The 14639-nt window shown below is 38.8% G+C and overlaps 1 long non-coding RNA gene across 1 annotated transcript in view; it reads left to right on the top strand.

The window, feature by feature from the left end:
* Positions 1-5173: 5173 nt before the first annotated feature.
* Positions 5174-14639, top strand: part of LOC307174865 — a 63423-nt gene continuing 53957 nt past the window's right edge. The window contains exon 1 of the long non-coding RNA XR_013824188.1: positions 5174-5270. This is a non-coding gene — a long non-coding RNA (uncharacterized lncRNA). The remainder of the gene's footprint in view (positions 5271-14639) is intronic.

Raw genomic sequence — 14639 nt, 5'->3', positions numbered from 1 at the left:
TGCAGAAATACAAAGGATCATGAGAGATTACTACAAGCAACTCTATGCTAATAAAATGGACAACCTGGAAGAAATGGAGAAATCCTTAGAAAAGCACAACTTCCGAGACTGAACAAGGAAGAAATAGAAAATATCAACAGACCAGTCTAAAGCATTAAAATAGAAACTGTGATTAAAAATCTTCCGACAACTAAAAGCCCGGGACCAGACGGTTTCACAGGTGAATACTATCAAATGTTTAGAGAAGAGCTAATACCTAACCTTCTCAAACTCTTCCAAAATATAGGAGAGGGAGGAACACTCCCATAATCATTCTATGAGTCCACCATCACCCTGATACCAAAACCAGACAAAGATGTCATAAAGAAAACTACAGGCCAATATCAGTGATGAACATAGATGCAAAAATCCTCAACAAAATACCAGCAAACAGAATACAACAGCACATTAAAAGGATCATACACTGTGGTCACGTGAAGTATATCCCAGGAAGGCAAGGATTTATCAATATATGCAAATCAACCAATGTGATACACCATATTAACAAATTGAAGGATAATAACCATATGATAATCTCAGTAGATGCAGAAAAAGCTTTCAACAGAATTCAATACCCATTTATGATAAAATCTCTCCAGAAAGTAGGCATAGAGGGAAAGTACCTCAACATAATAAAGGCCATGTATGACAAACCTACAGCCAACAACATTCTCAATGGTGAAACTCTGAAACCATTTCCACAAAGATCAGGAACAAGACAAGACTGCCAACTCTCACCACTGTTATTCAACATAGTTTTGGAAGTTTTAGCCACAGCAATCTGAGAAGAAAAAGAAATAAAAGGAATCCAAATTGTAAAAGAAGTAAACTGTTTGTCATGTCACTGTTTGCAGCTGACATGGTATTATACATAGAGTATCCTAAAGATGCTACCAGAAAACTACTAGAGCTAATCAATGAATTTGGTTAAGTAGCAGGATACAAAATTAATGCACAGAAATCTCTTGCATTCCTATTGACAAAAAATCTGGAAGAGAAATTAAGGAAACACTCTCATTTACCATTGCAACAAAAAGTATAAATACCTAGGAATAAACCTACCTAAGGAGATAAAAGACCTGTATACCAAAAACTATAAGACACTGATGAAAGACTTTAAAGATGATACAAACAGATGGTGAGATATACCATGTTCTTGGATTGGAAGAATCAAAATTGTGAAAATGTCTATACTACCCAAAGCAATCTACAAGTTCACTGCAATCCCTATCAAACTACCAATGGCAATTTTCACAGAACTAGAACAAAAAATTTCACATTTTTTATGGAGACACAAAAGACCCCAAATAACCAATGCAATCTTGAGAAAGAAAAATGGAGCTGGAGGAATAAGGCTCCCCGACTTTAGACTATACTACAAAACTACAGTAATCAAGACAGTATGGTACTGGCACAAAAACAAATATAGATCAATGGAACAGAATAGAAAGCCCAGAGATAAACCCATGCACCTATGGTCACCTTATCTTTGATAAAGGAGGCAAGAATATACAATAGAGGAAAGACAGCCTCTTCAATAAGTGGTGCTGGGAAAACTGGACCATGGAAAAGAATGAAATTAGAATAGTTCCTAACACCATATACAAAAATAAAGTCAAAATCAAAGACCTAAATCTAAGGCCAGATGCTATAAAACTCTGTGATGAAAACATAGGCAGAATGCTCTATGACATAAATCACAGCAAGATTCTTTCTGACCCACCTCCTAGAGAAATGGAAGTAAAAACAAAAATAAACAAATGGGACCTAATGAAACTGAAAAGCTTTTGCACAGCAAAGGAAACTGTAAACAAGATGAAAAGACAACCCTTAGAATGGGAGAAAATATTTGCAAAGGAAGCAACTGACAAAGTGTTAGTCTTCAAAATATATAAGCAGCTCATGAAGCTCAACAGCAAAAAAACAAACAACCCAATCCAAAAATGGGCAGAAGGCCTAAATAGACATTTCTCCAAAGAAGATATACAGATTGCCAACAAACACATGAAAGGATGCTCAACATCACTAATCATCAGAGAACTGCAAATCAAATCTACAATGAGTTATCACCTCACCCCAGTCAGAATGGCCATCATCAAAAAATCTACAAACAGTAAATGCTGGAGATGGTGTGGAGAAAAGGAAACCCTCTTGCATTGTTGGTGGGGATGTAAATTGATACAGCCACTATGGAAATCAGTATGGAGGTTCCTTAAAAAACTAAAAATAGAACTACCATATTACCCAGCAATCCCACTACTGGACATATACCCTGAGAAAACCATAATTCAAAAAAAGACATGTACCACAATGTTCACTGCAGCACTATTTACAATAGCCAGGACACGGAAGCAACCTAAGTGTCCATCGACAGATGAATGGATAAAGAAGTTGTGGCACATATATACAATGGAATATTACTCAGCCATGAAAAGAAACAAAATTGAGCTATTTGTAGTGAGGTGGATGAACCTAGAGACTGTCATACAGAGTGAAGTAAGTCAGAAAGAGCAAAACAAATACCGTATGCTAACACGCATATATGGAATCTAAAAACAAAAAAATGGTTCTGAAGAACCTAGGGGCAGGACAGGAATAAAGATGCACATGTAGAGAATGGACTTGAGGACACGGGGATGGGGAAGGGTAAGCTGGGATGAAGTGAGAGAGTAGCATTGATGTATATACACTACCAAATGTAAAATAGATAGCTAGTGTGAAGCAACTGCTTCACACAGGGAGATCAGCTGGGTGCATTATGACGACCTAGAGTGGTGGTATAGGGAGGGTGGGAGGGAGATGCAAGAGGGAGCGGATATGGTGTATATGTATATGTATAGCTGATTCACTTTGTTATACAGCAGAAACTAACATTGTAAAGCAATTATACTCCAGTAAAGATGTTTAAAAAATAAATTAATTAAAAGAAAAAGATTAATGTTGATATTAGAAGGGATTAATTGTATATGCAGACTGTGTAAAGGATCAGTATACTTGAGGATGTTAATTGTATGTAATATCAAACAAAACGGTTGAAAAGTTTAAGAAAATTATTTGGCATACTGTAAAACAAATAAAACTTGTTTCACTGCAAAAAAAATATCACAAATCAAATTAAAAAAGGAGAGGTATAGTTATATTAGATACTCAGGAAGAGATAATTATTGTCATCATGTCCTAAGTTAAGCTCTGTTATTGTGGTTATAAAAGAAACAATACTTAACAAATTAAAGAAAAAGGAAAGTTCATTAAAGGATGTAATATTTTTCCTGACTCTGGATTCTAGGAGGAGGAATTTAGTGTATATATTTTGCTTACAATGTGTCATTGGTTATTAATTATAATCATTTCACCCCACTCACTATGTTCTTTCTGAAGCTACTCTCAACCACAAATTTCTTTGTGGCTTTGTGGTAATATGTCAGAGTCAAGGGGAGGTTGAAGGGCAGGCAATAGTGGGGTGCCTTAAGACTTTTCCCCAAATTCATTTTGCTTCTAAATAATGGACATTTAAATAACTGGAGTGATTTTATAAAAAATTTCTATAATCAAGATTGAGGAGTCCTTCCAAATGTTTGATAATTGATATGCTCACCCCGCTATTGGCAGAAATCACTAGCCTGTAGTAGTGTTCTACCGAATGCATACCTATTTGGCATGTAGCAATAATAAATGAATAAGTCCCTGAAGAAATTAGGGCATTATGAGCTAGAATGCAGCTCTGCTTTCCTTCCCTACTTTACATAGATCCCCTCAAGCTGTGTAATTCCCCATTGCCCCTGTTTCTGATCACAAGCTTATCTCAACTTTACAGTCTTTCCTTTCTCTTTTGTGGAGTTTTTTCTCCTCTTTCCTAAGATTAATTCCTACACCTTGTTCAGGTCCTTTTGATCTCATAAGGAACTTGGTTCTACCCATCATTTATTCTCCTTCTTGTAATTTCAACCACTCTATTATCTCTTTTCTTTCTGTATGTAAACATTTAACAAACAGCTATATGACTCCTATTAGAATACAGTAATGACCAAGGCACCCCCAAAGAGTAATACCCCCAAAGAGAGTATAATAGGACAGAGGGTCAAGTAAACAGGCAATTCTAATACAAAGTAACGTGTTAGGTGTGAAATAAAATGTTACAGGCTCTTTACTGTTCCTTCTTCAAGAGGTGGTGTCTAACTCCCCTCCCCTTCAATACAGGCTGCCCTTAGTGATTGGCTTGACTAACAGAATGTAGTGGAAGTGTGACATTCAGGGATTTCAGTCTAGGTCTTAAGAAACCTTGCAGCAGGACTCCTCAGAATCTTTAATATGTTGAGGTTCTTTGTAAATCTCCAGGAAGTAGAAATTAATTATTCCTTTTTCCCCCCTTGCTAGCTGTCCCATGGTATGTCAGCATGGAAAATACTATTCTATTGCGTTTCTATATTTGAGTAAAACTTGAGAAAATAAGAGAACTGTGAGTGACAGTGGCTTTGTAGTTCCTTCTCAGAGATGATGTGGCATAGTAGGAAATAGGTTCTGGGAATTAGGCTAACCTTGCGCTTCCATTTTAACTACTTGTTTGACATTAAATTCCTTACCTTTTATAAGCCATAGATTGTTTTAATCAAAAAAGAAAGGTTTTGATCTTGATGACAGAATTTTGGATATAGGTTCCACAGAGCACCTGGGTCCATGAACCTTTTGAAATTATACATATGTGGGTTTTGGAGGGAGAGGATCTCCTCTATTAGTTTCTCAAAAGGGGTCCTGACCCAAAAGAGGACAAGAACTACTAGGCTAGATTATTTCTAAGCCTAGCCCAGGTGAATATTGATTCAGTACCATTTCAAATAAGAAAAGCATTCATTCAATCTTTATTGATTTTTAAACCATATGCTTGCACTAGCTTAAATGACTGGTTCAATTGCAAGAAATATTTTATTATTTTCTTTAAAAGATTAAAAAACTCATTTTCTCCTTCATACTGGAAAACTCCCAACAGTTTTGGTATGCTTTGCAGAGTAACAGGAAGCCCAAAGCTCAAACAATTATGTGTGCAGAATTGATCTTGAATTATCAAATCAAAATTGAGGTTGCATTAAAAATGCTTTGAAATTGATTCTACTCTTGAGTTTTTAACTGATTTTGTTTTAGGCATTAAGAAGAATACTGAGCTGCGTGAGTGAAGAATCTTCCCAACTCAGAAAACATTCACAGTGTGGCTGGAAAGCACGGGATGAAGCAATTATGTAAATATATAAGAACTAGCTTAAACTATTTAAGCTCTTATCTTAATTGCATTCTAGATAGGAATGATTTCTTCTTTAGGGGCTCAAACTGTCTAGTTGAGTTTGTCCTGATTAACTTAAGTAGATGGATAGACGTTTGCTTTCTTTCTTACTCTTTCGTGGCAATCACCCTGACATATGTATTTTTACAGATGTTTCTTCTGAACATTTACAGGTAAGCTTTATTAGTTGAGTGGAGAAATATCTCTTTATTAAAACTCAGTTTCTTCGTTTCTTAGGAGTTACTTTTGGAGCCTTTAGCTGTTACTTCTCTGGTATCAAATTGAGAAGCTGGTAAACAGGGTCTGGGAATCCATGTACCAGATGCGGTTATGGATTGAGGTGTTTTCCTGGCACCACTGTTTGTCCGCTGTTTGTCACTTCTTGCTTCAGGTCTTCTGTTCGTTTCTTGATCTCCGTGTTTCACTAAACCAATAGCAGTTGCTAACATCCCTTTCAGGTGAAGTTAATGGGATCTTATCCTCATTGATCTTCCAGGGATGGTCTGCATTTATTCCTGCAGAGGCCCAAGGGGGGGGGTCACTGGGCTAATGGTAACTTGTTTCTAGTCTCCTCTATGGTTGATGTAATTGGGTGAGAGATGGACTCAGGTCTATGCCTGAAAGGTATACTTTCACACCTACTGTATTCTATCTTGTAGTCATTTTAGGAGCCAGAGAAACCCAAGTGGTTTTTAGGTGGGTAGTGCATAAACTACTGCTGGTAGTGCTGGTGCCAGTTTCCTATTGCCATAGGTACGTGGTCCCATCCCCAGAGCCCGAGAGGGAGGATCGGCCATCTGAAGAGCTGACGTTATCCCGACAAACTAGGGGGGGTGTTTTCTTCAGCAGTGTTAGGGGATTACATAATGGCTTTTATCATAGCTTCTTCATGATGGAAATTTTATTCTGCTGGAGAGAGAAAATCATGTTTAGAGATAGGGAAACAGATAGTGATGATCTGGACCACCCAAATGCTGAGAGCTAGAAGGATGCCTTGGGTAGTCAGCTGCTCAGTCACATTAGCGGCAAAGAAAAAAAAGAAGAGTTTGATCCCCTAGAGAAGACAGAGTTGGATTTTTCCTTTGAATACTACTTAATGGTCACCTCAGTGAAGCTTACCCTGAACATCCTACATCCTATTTAAAATCAGACTCAGTAACACTCCTGTTCTTCCTTTGTTGGCTCTATTCCACCTTTTCCATAACGCTTATCTTTTCTGTATATTATACATAACTTGTTAATGACTTAAGTTTACTGTTCGTCATACCGTGTTTCTCCATTCGTGTGTAAGTGCCACACAGGCAGAGATCATTTTTTGGTTCATGAAAATTCAACTGAACCATACAAAATGAAATTCCATTTTGGGAGATGAATACAGTATGATGTCCCAAGAGTATAGAACTGTGCCTGGTACATAGGAGGCCCTCAATGAGTATTTATTGATTGAATAATATAGAAGCAGCACTGATTCTGCACATCAGTAGGACAGCGAGAAGGAGTGTGTGGGAAACATTTTCGTTGATGGTTGAAAAATTTCTCTCAAGCTCTTCCAGAAAAAGGAATAGCTCAAGATAATTACTCAACGGCAAATTTTTTGGCATGCTAATGTGTATAAAGTATTATGGGAGGAACTGGCATTGCACCTCTACCCATCCCTCTTCCAAAGCTCATTTCAAACATCCCACTCTGACTGCCAGCCTGCTAGCATTCTCGCTTTAGCAGAGAACAGGAGGACTCCACTCCAGTGAGCCCACAGATTTGTCCTCATCGATTTACCCTTTGCCTCCTCACTGCCATTCGTACTCATACTCCATAGTTCATCGTTATAAGTCCTTTGTAAATACCCTCACTCCACTAGTTGTCGCTCCCTCCTGTCATCGCATCTGCTTGATGAACCCTCCACACTGTCTTAGACCAGCTCCCTGAGAAATTGAACCAACGTCTCTTTTTTCACATAAGGAAACCAGAGCTCAGAATCAAGAGATTTATTTAAGGCACACATAGTTAATAACGGTAGTAATTTTAATAATAACAAATGCTCTGTGTCAAGCATTGACACAAATACAATCTTGTTTCATTTTCATAATAAACCTTTTCCCCGTGTAGATAAATAAATAGAGGTGCAAGGAGGCTGAGTAAACTGCCCAGTGTCACCCTGCCTGTCATTCAGGCATTCAGTCTGACATTCAGTCATTCAACAACTGTTAATTGAGCCCATAATCTCTGCAAGCAGCGAACTGGGGACTAAGTCTACAGTGGTGAACAGAAGAGACATAGTCCTTGCCCTGATAATGGCACAATAGTGGGCAATATTTATTAAGCTTTTACTAGGTCCTGGGTATTATTTTATTTCACTCTCGCCACAACTCTGATATAAATACTGTTAATATAATATGCAATTTTCAAATGAGAAGTTGAATCCTGAAGAAGGATATTCCCAAGGCCCTATTGCTGGTAGATGAACAGGTTAGGACAGGTATATGAACCCTGACTTCAAAGTTCATTCTTCTTATCACCATGCTACGGTGGGCATGGACACTAACAGTAAAGCACAAATAAACACACGAGAATTTCAGGTTGTCTTATAGACCCATTGGAAGGGAAATCTAGGGCCAGTGGACCTCTTATTACCCTTCAATAACATCACCTTCTTCTGGCCTGCCAGTCCATGGGGGTTAAGGAACTGTGTGCGTGGGTGTCAGCCAGGTTGTTCATTCTTGTAATTTGCGTGACGTCAAGCAAACCCAACTTTTATAGAATGATTTCTATTGAATGTTTAAAAACAAACAAACAAAAAGCCTGTCAAGTTAAATAGAGAGAAAGTGCTTATAAACATTCTAAACATTGTTTTGTGTTGGCTGGAGTTGGAGTCTAAATAAAAGCTCCAAGTGTGACTAATAATTATAATCTAATTTAGTGCACTGAATTGGAAAGGAGTAATTACTGCATAGGACTTTTTGGAGTAAATGATTTATGGTTGACCTACAGTAGATTATTAATTTGAAAAGGGAGGAATTTTAATGCAAATTAATTAAATTTGGAGCCCTTTCTGATTAGGTTGATAGAACAGTGGAAAATTCCAGGACCTTATTTTATTGGCTGAATTTGGACTTGGGATATGGGATAAACACTGTGTTGGTGTCTGTAGGACTTAGGTGTGAAGACACAGGCCTCATGCCAGACCCAGAGCTTTTCTGATCTGTTCAGAGAAGAGCCCTAAAAGAAAACCTGTCTTTCTTCAACAGGAAAATGTACCCTCATAGCGTGTTTACATGCTCCAGGATATTTGTACTCTTTCCAATTTGTTGGTCTCTGGAGCCAACAAGAACCATCATCACCACCATTTACTGAGTGCTTGTGGTGAGCCAGACAGATGTTATGTTCTGGGGTTCTCAACCTTCACAAGACTGACATTTTGCTGTGGGATGCTTTTCTGTGCACGTAGGATGTTGAGAAGTGTTCTTTGCCTCTACTCATCAGATGCCATTAGCATTTCCCATTGTGACAACCTCAAGTGTTTTCAGACATTGTTGAATATATCCTGTGTGGGTGGGGGCACAGTTGCCCCTGGTAAGAACCACTGTGCCAGACACTCGATGTGCGTTATCTAGTTCATTCCTTACAATACCCTGTAAGGCAGATGTATTAGTGCCCGTTTCGTAGGTGAAAAGACTGAGGCTTACAGAAGTTATACTTTACTAGAGTCACATAGGTAATACATGTGGAAGCCAGGATCTGAATGAGGTCAGAAAGAGAAAAACAAGTACCGTATGCTAACACATATATATGGAATCTAAAAAAGAAAAGTTCTGAAGAACCTAGGGGCAGGACAGGAATAAAGACGCAGACGTAGAGAATGGACTTGAGGACACGGGGAGGGGGAAGGGAAAACTGGAACGAAGTGAGAGAGTGGCACTGACATATCACCTACCAAATGTAAAATCGCTAGCTAGTGGGAAGCAGCCGCATAGCACAGGGAGATCAGCTCGGTGCTTTGTGACCACCTAGAGGGGTGGGATAGGGAGGGTAGGAGGGAGACACAAGAGAGAAGACATATGGGGATATATGTATATATATAACTGATTCACTTCATTATATAGCAGAAACTAACACACCATTGTAAAGCAATTGTACTCCAATAAAGATGTCAGAAAAAAACAGCAGACCTATATTGACTCAAAGCCCCTATTTTCAGATGAGTGATGTTTTTGAGGTTGTTACCTCTCTCATTTTTAATAAGTAAGCAGAAGTAGGGCAGTTTAGTGATTTGGTCAAAATTATATAACTAATTTGTAGCAGAGGTTGCTCTACAACTTAGGCATCCTTAAACAAGCTGGTCATGGGAAGTGGAGATTCAGCTGATAAGTGAAAAGCACATTCGCAGTGACTTTGGCTGTGTTTCTGGTCTTAAGTTTTTTCTCTCTTTTCGAATGTTACTCTTTTATTTGTACAGTTTAGCTTTTGGGTATAAAAGGGTCTTTAAACTTGTGTCCATTAACTCTAAAACACATACCGAGAGTTTAAAAAAATTTTTTTTAATATTGGAAAGAAACAGACCCTTGCACTGCTGCTGCTTAATTATGAAAGCATTCCAACCCACTCAAATGTTTTGCCAGCCCATCCTCCCACCAGCAAGTAGAAAGGAAGCCAAAAAATCCGGTGAGGATTCTGTGCTATTCCTAGCATACTCTGGTACTACTGGTGGGCCAGTGGGTAAGGGGGTAAGGAGCTGCCTGACTATAATAAAACAGCTTCAGACAGCCTCAGATTGGGTCTTTGCAGTGGGCACTCTAGCCAGCATTATTATTCAAATCCACGTGTAATGCAGTGCGGCCTGTTCTGAAATTTCTGCCCAGTGGGTGCCTAACCACGGAAATCAATGTTTTCTCCATAGTAGATAGGCAAGTGCTTTTGGAATCTGTTAGGCTGAAGAAATCTCATAGAGATAACTGCATAATTAGCTCTTTGACTAATCTTGCTCTTGCCTTGGGGTACGAGGCAATTTAAGCTGTAAAAACAGTTTCAAATATTTGAACTGCAGGAAGAAGATGTTCAGGATTTGTAGACTTTTCAGATCCAGGGGAAGGCACTTCTTCTTCAAATAGAACGTCCCTGGAAGATCTTCGGCCTTTTGGAATACAGAGTTTCCTGGTGGTGAGCAGGTTTCTTCAGGCTCAGAGATGTGCTGGGTTCTGGTGAATGTGTGCTCATGGATTATCTGAGGCTAGGGATCCCAAGCACAGATGTTGTCAGGGCGTAGGACTGGACCAAGGTGGAGAAGTCAGCAGGGCAGAGTGAGAATTAGCAGGCAAGTAGTACCTGCCTGGAGATGATAGATGATATAAAGGAAATTATTCCAAGATTTTAAAACACAGTATAGTACATCTTTTAGGCTTTCGGGTTGACTCTGCTAGAAGGAACCACTGTAGACATAGAGTGTAGGGTTCGAAAGCTCATCCGTGGAGTCAGATCACCTGGGTTCCAATCCCAGCTCTCCCTCTCACTGGCTGTGTGACCTGGGGTGAACTGTTTAATTTCTCTTGGCTTTGTGGATCTCATCATAGGACAGGTTTATAATAAGAGCAACCTCATGGAGTTGCTTAGAAGGATTAGCTGAGCCAATGCCAGTGAAGATTTAGATCTGGGCATAACACATAGCACTTAGTGAATGCTGGCCATTATTGGACATTCTAGCTCACAAATGGGGTAAGTAGGGCTCGGAAAAGTAAAGGCAGAGCTGGGCTCCATGTTTTCTCCATTCCTAGAATCAAAGGACTGTCATATGGATTGCTAGAGCGCCTCCTTACAGTACCACGGCAGGGCAGGGAAATGACATGAAAAGACTCTAGTGGTAGAGTGAGTCTGGCACAGGTGGGAGCTTTCAGAGCTCCTGAAAAGAAGCACAAGCTCCTTTGCAACCGAAGAACCTCCTTCTTCCACACAGTGACTTCTGGGAATGTGAGCCATTGCTGTTGAACATGGGAAAATTAAACATTGATACCTATCTCATCTTTGTTCATTCAGGACACTACTGGGTACACATATGCCTGATTGAAATTTTAGAGTAAAGCAGAAGATCCTAAATGTTTATAGGAGAATATTTCTATCAAAAAGTAGAGATTATCATACCTTGAGGAAAGGTAAAATTAGATCCCTCACTACATAGATTTGGGTTTAGATGTTGAATATGTTTTGGTTGATAACATACCCCTTTAAGTACATAGAGTAAATACAGATTTTAACTGGTCAGCCTATCACGGCCGCAATTGCTTTAGGTTTTACTGCCTAATAAACTAGGTCTTTCCAAGCAAGATCAAGCAGTTGAACTACTAATCACTGGACCTTCTTTGAACAGTCATTGAGTAAGTCAGTGAGCAGTAAACCTCAATTTCTCACACATTAGGGAGGGTGGACAAATGAACTGGGCCTAATGGAAGGAGCCAGTGGAACAGAGAATGTGGACCAGACCATGAAAAGACTATACCGCAGTCACATGGTGCGCCTTGGAGGTCAACCAGATCCATCCTCTGGTCTTCTGAGATCCCACCCTATTCTTCCAACTTTCTCCTAACCAATCCAGTAATCACAGCAAAGTGCAATCCAGCCTAATCGCAGTTTAGGAGTGGGGTGGAGCTGGGGGTGGGGTGTGGATACTGCATCCACCACCGTCCATCTTCATCTTCAGAATGCCTAGGTCATTGATATATATATATATATAAAAAGGATATGTATATATCCTTTCCTGAGACTAGGATAAAAGAATGGGAGAGACGGATGATTGGTGTTGCGTTTTTTCTCTGTCCACTTTCCTCTTTCAAAATGCTCAGTTTGATCAGACCATGTTGAAGTAAAAAGGATTAAAGTAATCCAGGATCAGTTCCTTACTTAACACAGGTGACATTTGTAACAAGGTTATTGCACGTCCAGGGAGCCGATAAGGTCTTTTGGACATTGAGGAAAAAGCACTTACTTTTACATTACCAGGCTCCAGGAGTGGGGTTAGAGGTTATTAGAGATCAGGGTTATTAGAGTGATTAGAGTTATTAGGTTATTAGAGATCAGTGTCACGGATGAGGTGACACTTTAACTTCAGGAGATCAGGATTTGGAAAAGTGACGTCACTTTTTCTTGGACAGCCAGGACAGCTCTTGAAGACTCTGTACATCTCTCTGATGTGACTGTTGGTGCTTGATAAATGGAAAGATGGTTTATTTATGCTTTTAACATTTCCCATGTCATCTTCCAACTTCAGGTTAATGACTTTCCTTCTTCAGTATTGTGGATGAATTAGATTTTCACAGGCAAAAACACACAATCTGCAAATTTATCATTTTTTGAGGCTATGGATATCAACAAAGTTACTGATTTTCAGGAACACAGAAATAAAGAATATGATTTATGTTATATAAACTCGTTAAATTGAGTATACATACTTCCAAGTTGCTCTTAATCTTAGGAAAGCAATTTGAGGATTTTATAGAACTTAATGACAGCTTATACAATTAAATTTTTTTAAAAAAAGAAATTAATTTTGTTCCAAAACATTTTGAGGCATTTCATCACTAATCATTGTAGGAACTACCAAAGATCGTTAACAATCCTTTAAGTACAAAAATCCCATGGGCCCTTGTGTTAGTGAAAGAAGTAAAATGCTAATTTATCATTTAATCCAATCATAATACATTTACTCATCTCAAGAAAAAAAGGACTTATTTAGAAGTAAGAGCGTATCCAGTTTTAAATACTGATAAAAATGAAACAGAACACAAAGATAACCAAATTAGAAATTTTTATTAAAGAACACATCACTGCAGTAAAACACATCCAGGTTCTGACATTTACAAGCTATGTGACTTTGGATGAAGGGCTCACCCTCTTTATGCCCTGCTTTCCTCATGCGGAAGGTATTGATTCTAGGAGGTTTAATTGAGATCGTGTATATAAAGTGCCTGGCACTGTGCTCATTCCAGAGTAACCACTCTACAAATATTATTATTTTTTTCTTACCTACTTGGAATTTATGTATCTTGTTCAACTTTAAGTGGCCATAAGAGTTTAAATATTTTTGGAACAGGCAGGAGTAAATTATAAATTAATATATTCATTGTGTGGTAGCCACGGAAATGGAGAATGACCCTTTGATGTGGAATTACTTATTGTATTCTTACCTCAAAAAACCCCTCTATTCTACTGAACTGGAGACAGGGACTTGACCAACGCATGGAGGAGAGCGAACGTCCTAAATGGGGAATTGTTCAGACAAACTTTTCAGAGGGTAGGATAATCATATATCTGCAGAAGAACCATTGTGGCTTATGCCTGTTGTTTTGGCATAATTACTTATAGCTCCCCTTACGCTTGTTGTGGTTGGGCAATACAATTTATGGTCACTCTAATGATAACTCCACTAGGATTTCCCTGGAAAGAGAATAAGTTGATACTGACTAAGACAGGGGCTTTGAGAGAAGCCAGGGAATTGTTGCATAGGTCTTGGCCAAAAAGTTGACCTATGTCATCTTACAGAAAAGACTTTTTCAGTGTCTCAGTCCTAATGTCTTAGGAAATTTTTCCATGATTTCATTAAATATGAAAAAATATAGCTAAGCACAGTCTGATTAATTAGATCAATTGGGTCTTAAGTCTTTGTTTTTCTTCATTTCAATATATTAAAGTTAAGGAGATGACCAAAGAAGTCGTGGATGTGAATGAGCTGTTTCTTTGGATGCACTAGGGTGATTGAGCCTTGGTGGAGGTCACTGGAGTTTAGGGTCTGGTCCTCAGCTGTGCAGATCCACAACTTGGATTTTCTAACAGGCTTCTCAGAGCCCAAAGACTGGGTATAGCAGGGAGAAAACTGCTGGTTTCAGGGATGATGAAGATAATAGCTAGCAAGTGTCAAGGACTGTTCTAGGCACTTTGAGTCATTTGAACTCTTTTGTTTCAGAAGCATGGCATGTGAAGCCGAGTTTTCCTGGGGCATGATCACACTTAATCATAGCAGACACTTAGGGTCATGGGTCATGCTGTGCCCAGCCTTATGTAGTGTCTAAAAAGATTTATATACATTTCAAAAAGACAGAGAAAGAACTTAGAATTACACATTTTCTAAGGTAAATGCCCTAGGTAAAGGAAATTCTAGGGGGAAGTCTATTTATTCCCTTATTTTCAACAGGGAGAATTGAGCCTCTTACTTTATGTCATTTACATTTGTCTCTACACCATTCAGATATAGGCAGCTGATTTGGGAAATAAAGACAAAGACAAAACAAAACAGAAAACCTTGTTTTCCTAACAAGAAGGTTGTGAGTTGATGGTTTTGGAGAGTTGG

This window comes from Stenella coeruleoalba (genome assembly GCF_951394435.1).
Source record: "Stenella coeruleoalba genome assembly, chromosome: 16".
Classification (NCBI taxonomy): Eukaryota; Metazoa; Chordata; class Mammalia; order Artiodactyla; family Delphinidae; genus Stenella; species Stenella coeruleoalba.
This window is presented reverse-complemented; position numbering and strand designations above follow the sequence as displayed.